Raw genomic sequence first — 21,608 nt, forward strand, 5'->3', positions numbered from 1 at the left:
TGATTGCGCATACGTGAATGGTTCACATTACTCCTCTCTTATGTTAAGTATAAGTCAGTTTGAAAACACCTTTTTGAATAGTGTGTCACGTTGGCCGAATGGTTATTGTATTTGACTCCTTGTCTTTAGGTATTGGTTTTGATCTCAGCCTGAGTATTTTTATTTATTTATTTTTTATTTACAGGAAGTGACCTGTTTAGAAAAACATAATACTCGCATGCATGTGTTTCAGTTTCTGTCCGTTTTTTTTTTTTTTTTTTTACTTCTTTTTTTTTCTAAAGAATTTAACATTACATTTAACACCTATGGTATTTCTGTTTATAATAAATAAAAATTCTGTATTAAGTAAAATATAATATAATATTTATGCATATTTTATGACCGGGCAATGCTAGCATATCTATAAAAGTGAGAATGTCTACGTGTGAGGACACTTCTCAACATATATACTCAACGAATTTTGGATTTTCAAACTTGAAATTTGGTATATAGGGTATTCAGACATGTGGAAAGCTTTTTAATCAGTTTTCATCAGAAAAAAAAAACGGGCTGCTAAGGGGTCAAAAGTGAAAAATTGGTACTTGGAGGTCATCGGATTTTTATCTGTTTATCAACTGTTTCATGACTGTGCATGCGTGACTCGTTCACATGACAGCTTCCTTATGTTAAGAATAAATAGGTTTGAAAACACTTTTTAAAGATGGTGCTAAGTTTTTGTAAATTGTTATCGTACTTTAATCACTGTCCTTAGGTTTTGGTTTCAATCTCAGCTCGAGTATTTTTTTTTTTTTTTACAAGAAGTGAAATGCACATGTCTCAATTTCTTTTCGTATATTTAATTCATGTTTTTTTTTTTTTTTTTTTTTTAAAGGAATTTAACATTACGTTTAGTTCCGGGCAATGCTGGGTACATCTGCTAGTATAATGTAAATTTTTTGAAGTTCATAGAGATTTATGTATTAAATGACATTAGTTTCTTTGACAATATTTTTTTCTGACTGGGGGAGTGGTGGTGGTGTTGGTGCTGTGTAATGATATGTAAATAATATTTATTATGTATGTGCATATTTACTTGTTTGTTTCTCTGGGTTTTTTTTTTTTTTTCTCCAATATCTTGAGCTGAAAAAAAGAAAGAAATCCTAAACCTTTAATAAACAGGATATGGACTGACCAATTTTATGAAATTCTTTCTCATTTCCTTTTATAACTGAACTACACATCCCAGTGTCTTAACAAAAGAATGCCTCTGATTGGCTGGATGTTTTTATGACTCATCTGATATTGTGGTCGCTCTTTTGGCCTTCTAATTGTTGCAGGTTGTAAAGTTAGTTTGTTTACTTGGAAGATTTAAAAAAAAAAAAAAAAAGTTTTTTTTGTTTTTTTTGTTGTTAAAAAAGAAAACAGAAAGAGGCAGTTGTCAAATTGCAGTTGAGTTGAAAAGAGGTCAGAAAAAAAAAAAAAACGAGGCTTGCCAGTTAGTATGATTTATTTATTTCTATACCTGGAATGTAATTAAGTTATTTTAGTTTTTAATTTGTGTGTGTGCACATTTTTTAAACTTATACAGAAAATGAAATAAAATTTTAGTTGTAAAGGAGACAACTGTTTTTTTTAGTAGCATTGTGATTATTCAGACTACTTTTCCTATCTTGAGTGTAATTTACACGTTTCTGTTGATGTAACCTCCGACCTTCAGATGCATTTTGACGAACTCGGGGAATTTTTCTGTCAACCCGAAGGCCACTCGAGGATAAATGTTAATAAGTGTACGTTAGTCAATATTGTAGTAATTGTTAGTAGTGGAAATCTTCCCCCCCCCCGCCTCTCAAATTATGGGCAGGAAGAACTTACAAAAATATCACCTGTGGCGTCGTTAAAATTCACAATACTTTGTGCAATTCAAGCATATTTGGTACAAATAAACTTTTTTAATTGAAAGACATTAACCCTGGATTTAATTTTTCATTTATTAACTACTAGCAGGGGTATCCGGCCTTGCCCGGGTGTTTGGAGGTGTGTGTTGGGGGGGGGGGTTAAATCAAAACAAAATGGAAACTAAAGAATAGGCAAAGTAATAGAGCTGTTTAAATATTATAAAATAAAAAAAAACAATGTTAAACTTCTTTAAAAAAAATCGGAAAAACAAAAACAAAAAAAAAAAACTGAACATGATGGAAAAAAAAAAAACGTGTAAGCGAACCATGTTAAAACTTCTTAAAAAAAAAAAAAAAATCGGAAAAACAAAAACAAAAAAAAAACAGTGAACATGATGGAAAAAAAAAACCGTGTAAGCGAACCATGTTAAAACTTCTTTAAAATAAAAAACCCCGGAAAAACAAAAAAACAGCGAACATGATGGGGAGAAGAAAAAAACATGCAAGCGAACGATGTTAAAACGGTTCAATATTAAATCTTTAAAAATCGAAAAAGATAAAATATTACATCACCATTCGAACTTGCAACCTTAAGATAATGACGCCGCTCCTTAACCCGCTGAGCTAAGAGCACGTCAGCGAAATTGGGTCGTTTTTGTTTAATATTTAAACTAATGCAAGACCATTTTTTGCACATGCGTGTATGGTTATCTTGTCATGAAGGGACGATAGCAGTAGAGAAAGTGAAATCACAGCGCAAATTTTGTAACCTAAAATTCGCTGAAATAAAAGATAGACACAGCCTCGCTACATAAATCTGACATATTATAATCTAGAAAGTGAAAAGTTGTAAGATTTAGTGACCCCCCCCCCTTCAAGAGCCCCATACAAAAAATGCACACACACATACATATACATTTTGGCTTTTCTATTATAGATTGTTATTTCTCTACTAAAGACCTATAAAAAAAAAATCCAATCATTTGAGGCTCCTAGTGCCACTCTACGTCTTTTAGTTTCGGAAGAAATAGAGTTTGAAAGTATGGACACTGACAGATAGACATATAGCCGTTTATATATTAGACTAGAATGAGTGCCCAGTGTTGCCTGGGTGTTTGGAGGTGTGTGTTGAGAAAAAAAAAAAAAGTCGTAGTAGGCAGACAGGCTCAAACCGGTGACGCAAGACGGAAAAGAAAGTGGAGGTGTGTGTAAGGGTGTTGGTTGAGCAAAAAAAAAAAAAAGGGAAAATTGCGAGCGCAAAAGAAAAAAAGAAAATAGGAGTAGTAAGCAGGATCAAACCCATAACGCGCCAGAGGAAAAAGAGGTGGAAAAAAAAAAACTGGATGTGCCTACCGTGGTTGTGATGTCACGGGGTGGTTGAAATAACATCTGTTAAGCGATGTCGTGAACGCGAGGGTTGAATGACTTGCAAAAAATGTTATTAAAAACATCGACCCTCCCTGTGGAAAACTGCTCAGTTGAGGGTTAAGGAATTAATGTTTTTGGCCAATTTTTCGATATTTGTCGTCTGAAGGGTCAAGCTTCAAAATGATACCGATCTCGTGAAAATTTGCCGCCTCTGTCGAAAGTTTTTGCGAGACATACAAACATACATACATACATACTTTTAAACAGACAGATGAGATTTATATTATAGATTGTAGAGTTGTCATTTCAAAAATAAAAAAAAATATTTAGGTGCCATGAGCTAGAATCGAAACCGAAAGCAAAGCGGTAGCATTCCAAGCTGGTGACGTTACCACTGTACCAACGTGACACATATATGAACTGATTAAAAATTACTCAAGGAATTTTTGTTCAACAGACTTGAAAATTGGTATACAGGGTATTCAGACATGTGGAAAACTTTTTAATTGATTTTCATCCAGAAAAAAGAGCTAAGGGGTCAAAATTGAAAAACTGTTACTTGAAAATTGGTATACAGGGTATTCAGACATGTGGAAAACTTTTTAATTGATTTTCACCCAGAAAAAAGAGCTAAGGGGTCAAAATTGAAGAACTGTTACTTGGAGGTCATCAGGTTTTTTGTCTGTTTCATGAATGCACATGCGTGAATGGTTCACATGACAGATAACTGTTGAAAATTAGTAGGTTTGAAAACACTTTTTAAAGATCATGTCCAGCTGGTCTAATGGTTATCATACTTTAGATTTTGGTTTTGATCTCAGCTTGAGTTTTTTTTTTTTTTTTTTTACTTACAAGAAGTGAACTGTTTAGAAAAAACAATACTTGCATGCACATCTGGGTTTTTTTTTTTTTAAATTTAGCATTACATTTAATACTTATGGTATTTCTGTTTATAATAAATAAGAATTCTACATTAATTAAAATATATTTAAGCATATTTTGTGACCGGGCAACGCTGGGCGGCCTAGTAGTTAAGTTAATAAAATTCGAAATCTTTAGTTGTGTCAAAAATAATTCAGAGTCAAAAATCTCTAAATTACTAAAAGTTTGAGAATTTTTGTTTTCCTCGTCCTATCATCATGCAAACTGTATCCGCGCGAATATTTTTGATGGTCAAAAAAAAAAAAAAAAAAAAAAGGTTGATTATTCTGATGATGATGATGTTGATTATTCTGATGATGATTATTCTGACGATGATGATGATGATTATTATTCTGATGATGATGATAATCAGCTTAACTTCTACTTTACATCGCTGACATGCATTGGACAGTTTCAAGAAAATAATTCAAATAATACGAATCTTTTTTTTTCACCTCATAATTAATGGAGCGTGTTTACGCATTTCTTTTCTCCATAATTGTTCTCTGCAACCGGATCACTATCTTGTATTTTACAGAGTTCTGTGACTCAGGAAGTTATGACAAACTGGGTTTTCCCGATTTAACGAATTCCTGTTATAAAAACGTAAGATTTACTAAATTTCAACTCTCAACAACACTCGACATTCAGGATGAAACATTTGATTCCAATCCCCTCGCATTTTGGTGCCATTTTTCTTTTTTCTCAAAAGGATGTATCACCTTTAAGGATATAAAAAGAGGTCAGATAAGTCAAATTGGTTGATTAATATTCTATTATTATATGAAATGTGAGCAGTGTTTTACGGACAGATTCATCTTTAATTGACCGTTGACCAGCAAGTATTTTCATTTACTCGCCAAATAGAAAAGTTACTAGTAAAATCCACATGATTTTCGGAATATGACATTTTCGTTCCATGACAAGTACGTACATCATAAAGATTTTTCTGAGGGTTATTTATTTATTTATTTATTTATTTTTTGAAATGCAATTCTAAAGATACACCAAATTTTATGTTGAGAGTTGAAGATATAAATATGAATTGTTTCGGATGTTTTTGTTAACAGCCTTCGGAAAAAAAAAAAAAAAAATGAGTATATTGTTCTATTAAATCTTTGAAATATTTTGACTTTGCTCGTTTTAATAAAAGGACATAAGGTTGAAGAGACCTTATTCATTCAGTAATGAGCTTTTGCAGTTTGTTGGTAAAAAAAAAAAAAAAAAAAAAGACACGATTGCCAAAAGATAATCATTTTATTATTTCTAGTTGCCACTTGCAAAATCACTCTAGTAATGTGATCGTTTCACTTGCAGTGTAAATCTGTGAAGGCAATCAAAGCAAAATACATACTGAAATATCTTTTGCTTCTGGGATAAAATTGTGCTTTTTAAATTAAAAAAAAAATCTGTTTTAATTGTTCTATAATTAACAGGACATGTCATCTTTCTCTCAATTAACCATATATATATATATATATATATATATATATATATATATATATATATATATATATATATATATATATATACTTGTTGCCCGGGTGTTTGGAGGTGTATGCTGAAAAAAAAAAAAAAAAAAAAGCGGTCAATTTATTAACTTTGACCTCCTATTCTGATCCTTTAACATTTATTGTTTTGGGCTCAAATCAAGTTATTAAGTTTGATCCATGTCCAAGGAACCTATATCTAAAATTTCAAGTGTTTAGACCCAAAATTGTCGGGAGTTTAGTAGAGTTCTTAAAGGTCAAATCGTTGAACTTTGACCCCTTAACAGCCAAATTTCTGGCCGAAAACCGATCACACAAATTTTCCCAAATCTCAGTACCCTGTATATCAAATTTCGAATTTGTAGACTAAAAATTAAGTTATTGCGTAGGGAAATGTACACAGACTGACAGACACACACACACGTTCACTTTTATATATATATATATATATATATATATATATATTCCTATAAATTTTTTTTTTTTTTTGTATTGATATTCATAATAACTTTTTTATATATGGGTTGTGAAATTGTATTCATCTGCAAAAAATCTAGCTAATTTGCATATTCTTTTGAACATTTATTTTAATTAATTCCATATTAGTTTTTTTTTCTTGTGGGATGATCATCTACAGTTAACTATTACGTGTAATTATATTCATGCAGATATTCTACATGATTTATACTTGCGTGATATTTGCGTAAAAAGTTCATAGTAAACACAAACCTCTTTCTATATATATTTATGTATGCGTATATATGTATATGTGTTTAAAAAATTTTGCCTACCAAATTCCTCTGTCAGTTTTTAGTCTAAAGACATGAAGCTTAATATATAGGGTATTCAAACCCATGCGAAACTTTATATTTGGGTTTTAGCCAGGGAAAATCTATGTAAGAATTTAAAAAATAGAATTTACCAGGTGAAGGTTGAATGATGGCATTACGAATATGCATGCGTAACGTAATAGCTATTGGTTCGTGCTTTAATTTTTTGCCTTGCAGCAAACATATCTTCATAGCTCAGGCATTAACGTCAAAGGAAAAAGTAAATCATAAGCTAACCATTTTGGTTTCGATTCTCGGTGGTGGCGCACAAGTTTTTTTTTTTTTGTTTTTTTTGTTTTTAACTTTTTAAATCATTACTATATATTGGGTCCAATATAATCTATATATAAAAGCGAAAATGTGTGTTAGTGTGTGTGTGCATATTTGTGTATGTCCGCCAAAGGCTTTTTTCGCTGGATTTCTCGGTCGGCTCACTCTTTCTTAAAACCTTTTATATGCTGTCTAAATCATCTATTTTTAATTTGCCCGACTTTTACGCGCTATTTTCAAGATTTTTCATTACACTTTTCAGTATAAAAAAAGCAAAAACTAGCTGCCAGCCGCGTCATGTTTCAAGGTCAAACATCACGCGACTTAACTTTCTCGCACTTGTCAATTTCACTTTATTAACGTTAACTTAAAACATTTATCACTTCCTTTCCCGTCATGGTCGAGATGGTTAGGTTTCAGGGTTTTTTTTTTCCATTTCATTTCCACCTTCGCGTCAAGGCTTCGGGGCCTATCTTCCTACTAAAACTTTTTCTTTTTCTTTTACACCTCCAAACACCTGGCCAACGTTTTTTTTTTTTAAACAGGCTTGCTTTGATCTAACCCCCCCCCCCAATACACACACCTCCAAACACCCGGGCAATGCTGGGTACCCCCGCTAGTCTATATATATAAAAGCGAAAATGTTTGTTTGTGTGTGTACATTTTCGTGTTTGTCCGAGAAAGGCTTTTTTCCGAGAAGTGATTGGTTGGCTCACAACTTCTTAAAACTTTTTATATCGCGTCTAGATCGTAATATGTACGAGTTAACAACGGGGGTCGCCTGTCTATTTAATTTGCCCGACTTTCAAAACCTAAATATTTGACATATTCAGATCGCCGTGTGTTGCTTTCCCTTTTCAGTATAAAAACAGAGAAACTGGATTTGAACCGGATGTAAACGTCACCGTCGACTATCCCGCAGTAAAACTGCGGAATAACATGATGTTTAAAATTCATTTTAAAAAAAAAAAGCTGCCCCGCAGTCAAAGTTGACCTCATTAATTCATTAAGTACGGGCACCTGGCAATTCTTAAATAAATTCAAACATGTTTCCGTTACTATTTTGTGGTGGCCCAGTGGTTAACGTCGCACGTTATTTTTTCACACTTTAATTTACAAATTTGCCTCAACGGTTCGGGTTCGATCATTCATACTTACCTACCAAAACTTTTTTTTTTAAATTTTACCCCCCCCCCCCCCGACACATTTGTCTTGATTTACCCAAAACCACACACACCTACAAACGCCGGGTACGACCCCCCCCCCTGCTAGTATAATATAAATCTTACCTGTCTGTTTAAATGTATGTCTTGCAAAACTTTCAACAGATGCGACGGATCCTGACAAGATCGGTATCATTTTTGAAGCTCAATGTCTCAGACAACAAATATCGAAAAATTGGCCAAAACATTAATTCCTTCACCCTAAACTCGCCCATTTTGTACAAGGAGGGGTCGAGTCATCATCACTATTGGATTGACTTTGGTTAATTTCAATACCTTTTGACATTCGGCTGCAGTCACATCCTTTCGAACCAAGTGGCCACCTTGCGAAGACTGGATGGCTGAGAATGCAGAAATCTTAGAACCTCTACTAAAGTCTAAAAATGATGCTCACAAGAACTATGTGAGCAGGCCGACACGCAGCACCCTGTCCAAGCTGAAAGAGGCTTATAGTCAATTCCAGAAAGCTGCTCAGCACTGTGCAAACAACTACTGGAACAACCTGTGCGACGAAATCCAGACTGCTGCTGACTGCGGTAAACTACATGTGATGTATCGTGGACTCCGCAAGACAACTGGACAGAGCGCTAAGAAAGTTTGCCCTTTAAAATCTACTACAGGGGAGCTCATCACTGATCCTACGAAGCAGCTAGGTGGAGCACTACTCTGTACTATATGGTGAACCACGCAACATCACAGTCACAGCTTTAAATTCCACTCTGAATTTCGACACCCTAGTTGAACTGGACAACGTTCCAATTATGTCAGAACTCGAAGTTGCTCTCCAACACACAAATGTAGGGAAGGCCCCAGGTACTGATGAGATTCCAGCAGACCTGCTCGAGTGCAACAAGTTCTTGCTCCTACACTTGTACGACCTCCTCTGCACCAGTTGGCGCAACGGAAAATTTCCAACAGCTATGAAAGATGCTAAAATTGTCACTTTATTCAAGAAAGGAGACAAAGGAGATTGCAATAACTACCGTGGTATATCTTTACTCAGTGTCACTGGCAAAGTCTTTGCCAGAGTGTTCTTTCCAAGGCTCCAGCAGTTTGCAATATTGATTGTTTATCCAGAGTTGCAATGCGACTTCTGTAGCGGGCGCTCAACCACAGACATGATATTTTCAGTGCGTCAAATCCAGGAAAAATGCAGAGAACAACGTAGACCTCTCCATATCGCATTTGTAGACCTCACAAAAGCTTTTGACATGGTCAGTAGAGATGGTCTGTTTGCCATCCTACAAAAGTTGGGCTGTCCACCAACTCTTCTTAGTTTGATAAGATCACTCCATGACAACATGGCAGCCGCAGTCTTCTTCAAGGGTGACATGTCTGACAACTTCTCCGTGTGCAGTGGAGTCAAGCAAGGTTGTATGTTGGCTCCCACACTGTTTGGCATCTTCTTCTCAGTTCTTCTGCACCACGCTTTTGGAAATCACGAGGACGAAGACAGTGTTTTCCTTCATACTCGTTGAGAACTTTTTAACTTGGCTCGCCTACGCGCCAAAACCAAGATTCGAAGAGTCCTAATACTTGAGCTGCTGTTTGCAGACGATGCTGTATTGGTCTCGCACTCCGCAAGTGGACTCCAGCGGCTGGTTGACAAATTGAGCGCTGTTTGTGCGGAGTTCGCACTGGTAATCAGTGTGAAGAAGACAGTTGTGATGCACCAGGGTGATGCATCACCAATCATTATCAATGGCCATGAACTAGAGACTGTCAAGAACTTTGCGTATCTTGGATCCAACATCAACAAGGGAGTATCCATTGAACAGGAGCTACAAACACGCATAGGTAGAGCAGCGTCTACTTTCAACCGACTACGTGAAAGAGCATGGTTCAATAAATACCTAGCCTTCCTAAGGATATCCTCTACAGCGAACTGGCAAATGGAACAAGAAGCTGTGGTCGCCCAGAGCTCCGCTTTAAAGACGTGGCCAAACAGGATCTGATCGCTCTACCTACCTTTTTCTCTCTCCCCTCTCACTCTGTTGATTCAGCTATGCTTTTATATTTCTTAATGTCCCTGTGAGTATTTCAAAACAGTAATGCTTTTTTTCAACGTTGCCATCTAATCTACTCAGCGCCTGTAGACACAGTAAACTAAATTTCTGCTCTCAATAACATTTACAATGAAGAATTTGATTCCGATCCGTTCGTTTTTTGGTGCCATTTTTTTATCAAAGGACGCATTACCTTTAAAGATGCAAGAGCTCAGATAAATTAAATGGATTTATTATTAATCTATCATTATACTAAATGTGAGTCAATCAACATTTTTCTTCCTAATATTCTGATCACAAAATACATACTAAAATATACTTTAGTTCTGGGATTGAGTTATGTTTTTGAAAAAAATCCTGCTTTACTTGTTCTAATTAGTCGTAACTAGCTGGACGCCCGGCATTGCCTGGTCGTACAATACGCTTAAATATGATATTTTAATTTATGCAGATCACGTATGTATTATTATAGAATCAATCCTCTATTGATTATTATATATTGCGAGGAATAATTTGGCCGATGGATTAATTTGTAAAAATATTTTAAAATAATTATGTCATTCCTCAAATTCCATCTGTATTTTTTTACAATATCACGTCAGCTGGTGTTGACGATTTTAAAAATAGTCTTTTTTCTCTTATCGATAAAGGGAACATTTTATGTTACTCTGGTGTAAACTTGGCTGGTGTAACGCAAAAATATTCCCCTGTAAAAATTCTTTTTATCTATAAGAGAAGAAAGACTAAGATAAAATGTTTTCGATTTTCGATACCTATCCGATGAATTTCTGTATACAACATGTAAGAACACTACCAACCATGTAAATTACCTGTGTGTGAAATTTGCAAAAGATAGGCTCAGCCGTTTCCGAACCTACTAGCAGGGTTACCTGGCATTGCCCAGGTGTTTTAGGGGGGGGGGAGAAAAAATGTGTTAGTTGTCAGGCAGGCTTGAACACGTGACGCGGTGATGGAAAAGAAAGTGAAAGAAAACGTGTCATCTTATCGCTACGCTACGAAGCCATAGGAAGTGAAAAGCGTTCAAATTTAGCAACGACAATCAAAAAGTTGACTTGCAAAGTGAATGGGTTCACACAGGTGGAGAAATGAAGGTTGGCGGAAAGCCAGTTCAGCTTTCCGCCGTTTCATTTGTTTCCCCACGATGTTGAGGAAACCAAGCTCCCCCGAAAAAGGGGAACCCTCAAATGAATAGCAATTTTCTGATATGAAGGGTTTCCCCCCCACATTGATCAAAGTTAATTGCTTCTGGACGTCCCTGGAATAAAAGCCTGGGAGCTGCCTTCGATTTCGATTAGTTTCGCTTTTATACGAAAAACACAGACACGCGTGAATTTTATAAAAGTCGACCAAGATAAATCTGGAGATGACGACCCTTGACAGATCATAGATATTATAATCTAGGGAGTATATAAAAAGTTCTAAAACATAGTAAACCCCCTCTCCCTCCGAGAACCCCTGCAAAAAAAAACAAAAAAATGCATGCGCGCCACTTTTGCCTTTTTTTTATATATATATATATATATAGATGAGGAAGGAACTCACACACAATCACAAAATGACTTTTCTATATTAGACTAGCAGGGGTGCCCGGCGTTGCCCGTGTGTTTGCTGGTGTAAAAGAAAAAAAAATGATTTGGTAGGGAGGTAGGCTCGAACCCGAAGCCTTGAGGTGAAGATGGTGGAAAAGAAAGTGTGAAAAAACCTGCCATCTTACCGCTCGAGCAGGATGAGAGAGGAACTGAAACATGTTTTAATTTAACGATTATAAAGTTAAGTGACAGGTGCGTGAATTCAATATGTCAAACATCACGCGACTTAAGTTTGGCGCTGCAAGCTAGTTTCTGCGTATTTGTTTGTTTCCTCAGCCAAAATGTTGGGGAAAACAGCTCCCCTAAAAAGGGGAGTGTCTAAATTTCTGGACCGAACACGACTTCGATTTCAAAGTTTCGCTTTTTTTATGTGGAAAAACCAAACAAACATGCGGCGAGTGAAAAAAAATGGCGAAAATAGCGTGTAAAAGTTGCCCAGATTAAAGATACACGCGACGTCGTTTCGTAAATCGTAGATATTATAATCTAGGTAGCATACAAAAAGGTCCTAAGAAACAATAACTGCCCCGAGGACTCCGCTGAAAAAAGCCTTTGACAGACATATACAAAAAATGCGCACACTTTGCCTTTTATATATATAGACTAGCGAGGGGTAGCCGGCATTGCCCGGGTGTTTGGAGGTGTGTGTGATTTTGAGTAAATCAAAACTCTGGGGGTGGGGGTAAAATAAAAAAAAAAGTTTTGGTAGGTGATTATGAGGATCGAACCCGAACCCTTGAGGCAAAGATGGAAATTAAAGTGTGAAAAAAAGAGTGCGACGTTAACCATTGGCCCACCGTGAGATACTAACGGAAACACGTTTGAATTTATTTAATTACTTAGATTTGGCAGGTGCACATTTTAATGACTTAATGAGGTCAACTTTGACTGCGGGATAGTATTTTATTTACTGCGGGAATACCTTTTTTTATTTTTATTTTCCCAAGATGTTGGTGGGGGGTGGGGTGGGGGACCAGCTCCCCTTGTCCAAATTGAATAGCAATTGTTTGATATAAGGAAAATATTTCCACATTGATCAAAGCTGATTGCTTTCGGACATTTCCGGCAATCGCCGGAAAATACTGCCAGAATAAGTGTCACTTTTATTATAGGAAAAAGCATAATCCACATGTGGTAAGTGACAAATGTTGAATATTTATCTTTCCGAAGTCGAGCAAATTAATTTTTTTTGGGTGTGTGGTTGGGGGTGGATTAGCGAAGTTAAAAAAAAAAAACCCAGAAAAATGAACATTACGTTAAAAATGGCTTAAATAACACTGGTTCTATATTTAAATTTAAAAAATCGAAAGAAAAAAAAGACATCTCACACCACGGTTCGAACCCAAACCGTTTAGATAATGAACCAACACGCTAACGCGACGTACATGAAATTTAGTCAGTTTTTTAACTATTTAAAGTAAATCAGGTCATGACGTCATCTGACGCATGCGTAGAACCGGTGGTCGTCACGAGAGGACTATTTTTGTTGACTCCTCCCCCCCCTAACCCCCCCCCCATCCCCCCCCCCTTGAAAATTATCAATTTTGGGGTGAAAAAATGAACGTTTTTGGCCAATTTTTAGATATTTTTCGAGCAAAGGATGGCGCTTCGATATACTGTGTTTGTGAATTTTCGTTGTGTCTGTCGAAAGTTTTTAGCGGACACACAAACACACATACATTTTCGCTTTTATATATATAGAAGACTAGCGGGGGGGGGGGGTACCCGGCGTTGCCCGGGTGTTTGGAGGTGTGTGTGTTATAAAAAACGTTTTAGTAGAAAGGTGGGATTGAACCCCAAAGCCGTGATTCGAAGGTGGAAACAAAAGGAAAAAAAAAGCCAGACACCTAAACATCTCGGCCACGATGGAGAGGAACTGATAAGGGTGTTATATGAAGGTTTATAAAGCGAAATAAACAGGTGCAAGGAAGTGGCGTGATATATGACCTAATTTTGCGCTGCAAGCCAGATCATTCGCTTTTCAAGATGTGGTAAGCTCGTAAAAGTCGAGCAAATTAAATACACACATGACCCCCGTTGTTAAGTCGTAGATATTATCATTTAGACAGCATATAAAAAGTTTAGACGTGATATAAAAAGTTTTATGAATGAGCGAGCCGACCGAGAATCACGGCGAAAAAGCCTTTTGCAGACATACACAAAAAGAGAACATACATACATACATACACACATTTTGCCTTACATACATATAGATGTATGTCCCCCGTCTATTTTATTTTAAACGTATTGTCTCACATTTCACTTGATTTTATTAATAAAATTATTATAAAAAAGTAAATCACTCAATTCAGCTTATGAAAAGTGAGGCCGAAACCGGTCAGCTGGCCTCATCCCATTAAATTGATTTTTTTTTGTCTCTTATTTCCCACTTTTAATCATGAACATCAAAACTGGTGTTCCTGTCATGATTGCAATAATTAAATTTTGTACCCCCCGCAGAAAATTATTATATATAAAATTAAAAAATTTAACAGTTTAAAGCCAAACAAGTGCAAAATCTGTTTCAATAAATAAACATATTTATTCATTAAAATTAAATTCGATATTTTGATTCATGACAGAATCTTCATCAGAAAAATTACAGTATTTTTCTTTTTTATCTGCCATGGCGATAGTAAGGCTTGGCACATCTTCCTTCGGATGTTGATGAAGTAAGGTTTAGATGTTCGATACAGTAGGAGCCATTGGTTGAGCGCATATGCGTTACATAATAGAAAATCCACTGTTCATAGTAAGCATGTTGATATGGAATTAAAAATTTAACAGTTTAAAGCCAAAGTGCAGAATATATATATATATATATATATATACTAGCGGGGGTGCTCGGCGTTGCCTGGGTGTTTGGAGGTGTAAAAGAAAAACAAAGTTTTGGTAGATAGGCTCGAACCCGAACCCTTGATATTAATAGGCTGATGACTTCCCACCACACTATGCTGGCAGAGAACTGGAAATGTGCGAAATGAAACGATTAAAAAGTCAAATTATTAAATGTGATGTGGCAGGTGCGTGAATTAAATGAGGTCAACCATCACGCCATAGGGAATGAAACGCGCTTAACTTTGGCTGCAAGCCAGTTTCTGCGTATGTTGTTTGTTTCCCCCAAGATGTTTGGGAAAACCAGCTCTCCCTTCAAAGGGGAGTGTTGTAATGAATAGCAGTTGTCTGATATGATGAATTTTGGCTGCATTGATCCATGTTCGTTGCTTTCTGGACATCCCGAGTACGAGTGCCAGGGAGGCTAATTTTGCTATGGTTCCGTGTGCATTCAAGTAGAGCTGACTTTTGAAAAAAGGTTTGTAAGGACTAATAATGGGAATAAATGTATTTTCAAATGCCTACATACCTGATCTAACTTGTTTTTGAACCATGTGCATTCAAGTAGAGCTGACTTTTGAAAAAAAGTCTGTAAGGACTAATAATAGAAATAAAATATATTTTCAAATGCCTACATACCTGATCTAACTTGTTATTGAACCATGCGCATTCAAACGTAGATTCCATGAACAAAGCTTCTTTCTTAGAACTGCACGCCTGTGGAATTGTCTTCCGTTTTCCTGCTTTCCGGCTGACTACAATATGGTTGTGTTCAAGTCTAACGTAAATAAGTTCTTGATGAGCCGTTCTATATAAGTTATCAAATTTACCAAATTTTCATTACTAATGATTACTATATTGTCCAATGTCTACTGTACACTCTTTAACCCTTATCCTTGAGTGGCCTCTTGGCCTTGATAAGTGGTGATGCCTATGTAAAAAAAAAAAAAAAAAAAAAAAAGTTGAGCTGACTTTTGAAAAAAGGTCTGTAAGGACTAATAATGGAAATAAAATGCATTCCTCAATTTCTATGTACCTGATTTTAACTTGTTCTTGAACTTTGAAATCTTCAAGTTGAGCTGACTTCCGAAAATATCCGTAAACGATGAAAATGAGACAAAACGTATTCATCAATATCAATGACTCTCACAAAAACTAAATATAATTTGTCAAATCAGAATTTGTTATAATTTTTTTTTTTTTTTTATTTGTTGTGAAACAACAAAGTGCGCATGAAAAGGTTGACTGGCCAGAGCCCCCTCCCCCCCCCCCAAAAAAAAAAAAGCTGCCACTCACCAATAATACGCTCGTTACCTTGATTTGATAGATCATTTTCCTGGTGTGTTTTACCTGACACATTTTGGATTTGACAAGCTGATGAATTTGAAATGTAAGTTTTCTTCTTTTGTGTGTGTGTGTGTGTGTGTGTGTGTGTGTGTGTGTGTGTTTTTTTTTTTTACACGGTGGTCACCACTTATCAAGGCCCGGAAGCCACTCAGGGATAAGGGTTATTGCAAGTACAGTATGTTAGTGTGGAGATTTAATGAAGTGTTTACTTTAGAGGGTGGTTCATTAGGAATTTGTTAACGTTGAACTTGAAGACATCCAAATTGTAGTCAGGTGGGAAGCAGGCAGACGGAACAGAGTTCCACAGGCATGCAGTTCTAAGAAAGAAGCTTTGTTCATGGAATCCACATTTTTATTTAAGCATTTAGGTGTGTGTCTAGTGGAGGTTAATGAGTAGTTATTTTTGTTACAAGTTTTTTTTTTTCTTTTTCAACATTTAATATTCATTGACTTTTTTATGCCTCATTCATTGGCTGATCGCTACTATTATATTAAAGTCACTTTGTGTGTGAGGTCATTCCTTATAGGTTCCGAAACAACTAAGCCTATCTTTTGCAAATTTCACACAGTTAATTTGTATGTCTGGCAGTGTTCTTAGATATGTTTTGTACAGGGGAATATTTTACGTTACATCGGTCTTTTATATATATAGATGTTCTTTGTATGAGAACTGCCCCTATAGCAAGTAATGGAAACCTACTATAGTTACTATACTGTAAAGACCATCATGGTGAATTGGTCTGAATGCAGAGGGGGGGACGGATGAGCCATGATTATTGATGTTTGTGAAAACAGACCTGATGTTACATGGAGCATATGTGTTGAGACACTTGTAGTCTGTCTAAACTGTACGAACGAACTGACTAAACCAAGATGGCCGACTCCTATTTATATCACCACAAGCAAGGGAGGTAACCATGTAACTGAAGCAAGGGAGGTAACCAATGTCTACATTAACATTGCTGCTGTCCTCAAGTGAATAATTTATTTCTGATTTAACAAGTCCCTTAGAAGCTCAGACGAAGCTCCTGCCTTGGTCAAACAATCAGAGACCTGATCACAACCCTTGATCCATTCTATCTGTATCTCTCCTCTACTCTTCATTTCCTTCAGCCTTGCTACATCTATTCTCAATCGTCGATCGCTTACCAGATTGTTGGAATTCAATGTCTCCACAAGTGATGCATTATCTGTCTTGCAGAGAACGTCTGGCAATTTAGATAACTGAAATACCTCTTGTATCATAACCGCAGTCAAAACACCAGCATCAGCTCCCTCATTCAGAGCAAGAGTCTCTGAGGCCAATGGGCTTTTTGTCACTCTGTCCAATTTCTTTGACGCCCAACACATGGGGGCCATTTTGTCAGTACTTCCTCCAATAAAGACAACAAAACCACCCTGTGAAGATCCATCTTCCAGACTGGCATAAGAGGCATCAGTATAACACAAAATGTGTAAATCTGAGGGCTTTCCCAATTTTGGAAATGTTATAGAACCCTTCTTGGATTTCAATTTTGATAAGGCTTTATTCGCCTCAAATAAGGCTTTTACTTTGGGATGCTTTCCAGTGTTGCTCATTTTACACACATCAAAAGCTATATCAGGGCGTGTTTGAGTTGAAACCCACATCATCTGACCTGCAAGTCTCTTCAACTCATGCTTTTCTTCTTCATTCAGTTCATCATTTTTCCTCAGTATCCTCCCTTTGCTTATTTCTATTGGAGATATGGAAGATACATATAGATCTTGTTCTACAGTGATCCCATTTTCCTGTTGATTAACATTCAGTCCAACATATTTGAATGTTCCACTTTCATGAGATCCCACCTTAAATTTTTCTTTCAATGTTGCAATCACATCCCTTTCAAACTCTGTGTTTCCACAGAAAACAAAATCATCCACGTGCATAGCAAGAATTCCAGTCAAATTTCCTTTAATATCATGCCACAAAAACAATGCATTATCATAAGCACTTGCTACTCCTTTTAATTCAATCAAAGCCTGAGTAACTCTCTTGTACCATGCCCGTGGAGCATCATTCAATCCATAGATGCATCTTTTTAATTTCCACACTTGAGATTTAGGACAAACATCAGATGGTGGCCTCAGGTACACATCTCTCTCTAAAATACCACCTTGCAAAAAGGCTGAGGTAAAATCTATGGTCTGCAGCATCCAATTCTTTATTGATGCGGTTAGCATGACCATTCGCATAGCTTCACGGCTACATGTTGGGGAGTCCGTTTTCAGATTACTATTTTCTTCATAGCCCCGTGCTACAAGGCGAGCTTTCATTGTTTTCTGATTATCCTTGAATTTTTCAGTAATCACCCATCTTGTGGATATTGTTTTTTGACCTGTGTATGGCACACATTCAAATACTTCATAGGTGTTCATGTTTTTTATTTCTTTATGCTTGGCATCCATTACAGCTTTCAACTGCTCTTGTTCAGCGGTGAGCAGGACTACATTTTCCTGTTCAGTATATTGGGGCACTTCTCTCCAATGATCAATATGATTCCAGTTGATACAAACTTGATCCTCGTTTTCATCCTCAGGTTCTATATTGATCCAATGACTATATTTGCCAGTTGATTTAGGCTGTACTGACATAACCTTTCCTTTCTTCCACTCCCCACTTCCATTTATTTTATAAGTTATGGTCTTATTTCGGCCAGGTTTTTCAGTCTTATCTCTTAAAGTGGTAGAACTATCAACAACTTCTTCTCTGTCTATATCTTCACTTTCTACCACTTGATTCTGCAACTCCTCCTCCTCAACTGAAAGGTATTCATTCTTCCCTTCTGTAGTGTTTCCCAGCATTTCAGCTTTTTTTGTTCTTTTTTCGTTGTTTTTATTCACTTTCATCAATTGGCACGGATGCATCCTATAAAATGCTCCGCCATGTCTGATTAAGACAAACTGGCCTTCTCTGCCTAACACTTTTGCTGGACCACGCCATCCTTTAAAACCCTGCCTCCGATAATAGATTTGGTCTCCGGTAGCATAATCTTCATCAGCATAAGTTCTGACATTAGACCTGAGAGCTCTCCTAATTCTCTCACTGGACTCAGCTTCCAAAAAGTTTCTCCTTGCACTATGGAGAGCATTTAAATTTTTTCTCACCATGTCACTTGTAGTAGAGGACTCCATAGCAGGTAACTGGTCTGTCAGAATTGAGGGTGTATTTACATTGAAACCGAATACAAGTTCATTTGGACTGTGTCCAGAGTAATTGAGGAGGGCATTTTTTGCACAAATAGCCCATGCCAAGGCAATTTCAGGTTCACACTTCTCATCGTCAATTGTTTTTTTCATTGCCTCAGCAACTATCAAATTATGACGTTCTACAGTACCGTTGCTGAATGGACTTTCTGCGGCAGTAGTACAGGTCTCTATGTTGAGTTTTTCATTCATCTGTCTATAGTGTTCGTTGTTGAATTCACCCCCATTATCACTCAGAAAACGAACAGGAGATCCGAAATAGGTAATCCACATCATAAAGATGTTTTTGATGATCTCCTCCTTCTTCTTTGTTTTGATCAATGTTGCCGCTGAATACCTGGTAGCGGCATCAATGAGATGTAGTATCCACACCTCATTGTGGATGAACTCTTTCAAATCCATGCAAACTGTGTGATTAAATCTATTGCCAAGAGGCAATCCCACAACCGGTCGCAGTGGAGCTTTTTTAAATCTAAGGCAAATTTGACAGTTTTCACAAACCTCCTCAATCGCCTTTATAAAGTCGTTTTTCACAATATCTGCTTCGATATAAACTCTTATACCTCCGAGTGTAACCGGAAATTTAGCAACTTTAATTGCTGTGACAGCCACTCCATCACCAAAACAAAAACTCCGGTCTGAGTTCGTATACTTCACTAGTTGCAGGTCACTTTCATTTAAAGTATCTAAATAAACATCAAGCCACACTTCGCCAGCCAGTGTGCGAGTACAAGCAGAATCCAAGACTGCCATTCCAAATGTTTCCTTTACAAGATTTGAGATTTTTTCATTTGTACTGTTCAAATAAATATTTTCTTGAATGAACAACGTAATGTGTATTTGTTCTGTCGCTTCCGTAAACCTGGGCGTATTTCTAGGACACTCTCTAATTAGATGGTTCGGAGACTGACATTTGTAACACAACAACACGTTTCCACTTCGGTCACATGGATTAGATTGTCCTCGACGAAAACGCCTTTTGTTGTTACCCGGTTTAGAATAATTATAGTTGACGATTTCGGGCTCTGATTTCACTGCCGGTACATTTACTTCACGATAAATGTCACCAAATACTTTCTTTATCGATTCCTTCATGTTTTGATACGTCAAAACAGAACACGTTGTCCGCGCTAATTTTTTGTTCTCTTCCGATATGTTAACCGCGTTCAAAACAAGAAAAGCTTGCACTCCTTCCGGTAGAATAATGTAGAATTTTTTAGATCTTTGGTACAAAAACTCATAACGAACAAGAAAGTCATTTATACTGGTACCTGACGATCTTTTATAAGTGTAAAATTCCTTAAAAGTCATGTAAGCGCGCGTGTGTTCATCCTTTAAATATATGTCATCCAGTTTCTTTATTAAGATCTTCAAGCCATCTCGTCCGCCGATGTCACTTGTTGGCAATTCACGGACACATTCTCTAATATTCGGTGGTAGCGTCAAAAACACTGCTGGCCCTTTTTTTTCCTCAGAAAGATCCGTGAACAACGACCACATTTCAACGTCTTGTTTCCAGTTCTCGTAAACATCCTCCCCCTCCAACAATGGAGGTTGTTTGTTCGAAGTTGCCATATCCGATATCCGATCTGTCTAGTGCTACAGACAAGCTGTACAAAAAAAAAATTTTTTTTTTTTTTTTTTTTCGTTTTGTCGCACACAGAGGGATATCTCTGCTACCATTTGTTGAGACACTTGTAGTCTGTCTAAACTGTACGAACGAACTGACTAAACCAAGATGGCCGACTCCTATTTATATCACCACAAGCAAGGGAGGTAACCATGTAACTGAAGCAAGGGAGGTAACCAATGTCTACATTAACAATATGGACACGTGGGAAAATAGCAGCAGCAGCGAAGGATTGCTGGCTTGCAAAGAAATTAGCAGCAGTAGCTGAAAGATGCGTGCATCCAAGTTAGAAGAGAGTATGTGGGAGAAGAAAAATAGGTACTGTTGCATAATTTGACCCGAATCCTTGTGATTTCCTGTCAAGCCCGGATCAGGCGAGACCGGCAATCATCGGCGTCCTCCGAGTGTTGTTCAAATGTTCAAACGATAATCTGACTTTATTTAGTTATTTTTTTTTTCTTTTTAGGTATATAGTATTTTTTTAGTTTCTGGTTAGTTATTTTTAACGATTTATTTATTTTTACGTTTTTTTTTAATTCAATAACTTGGAGTTTGATTGGCCAATGAAAAAAATATGTAACCGTAAGCAGACGACAATCGAATTGGAAGAAATTGACTACAGAAAAAAATGACAGCCATGGAAATAAATCTGTGCATGTTAGAAAAACAAATGGAAACGCCGATGCGGACAATTTCATATTGTCAGGAAAAGAAATTACTTTCCTAAAGAATGAGATGTAACAAATGTAAGCATAAATGTTTATTAAAAAAAAAGATTGTGCGTAAAGGATAGCTGGACAACGTAGACAATGGGTATACTTGTGCACAGGATCGTTTTTGCACGATCCAATTTGGATATTGCAACAATAGTAAAAAATAATCTACTTATGGGCCTTCGAAATGGCAACCCTAAAAAATAATAAGAGAATGCAGTGTTATATCCGAACACGCGTACACTGATTGGAAGAACTTTCTGAGG

The 21,608-nt window shown here is 36.6% G+C and overlaps 1 protein-coding gene across 5 annotated transcripts in view; it reads left to right on the forward strand.

The window, feature by feature from the left end:
* LOC145256478 (F-box/LRR-repeat protein 5-like) overlaps window positions 1–21,608 on the forward strand; it is a 248,024-nt gene that overhangs the window by 55,289 nt on the left and 171,127 nt on the right. The window contains exon 1 of one of the 5 annotated variants that reach the window (XR_013863999.1): window positions 4,558–4,905. The exons of the other annotated variants lie outside the window; for them this stretch is intronic. The gene's annotated coding sequence lies outside the window, so the exon portion shown is untranslated. Of the gene's footprint in view, window positions 1–4,557; window positions 4,906–21,608 lie in introns of those variants that run through there. 5 annotated transcript variants of the gene reach the window in all.

Source organism: Euprymna scolopes, chromosome 32 (assembly GCF_053919585.1).
Source record: "Euprymna scolopes isolate OS-2025 chromosome 32, ASM5391958v1, whole genome shotgun sequence".
Lineage (NCBI taxonomy): Eukaryota > Metazoa > Mollusca > Cephalopoda > Sepiida > Sepiolidae > Euprymna > Euprymna scolopes.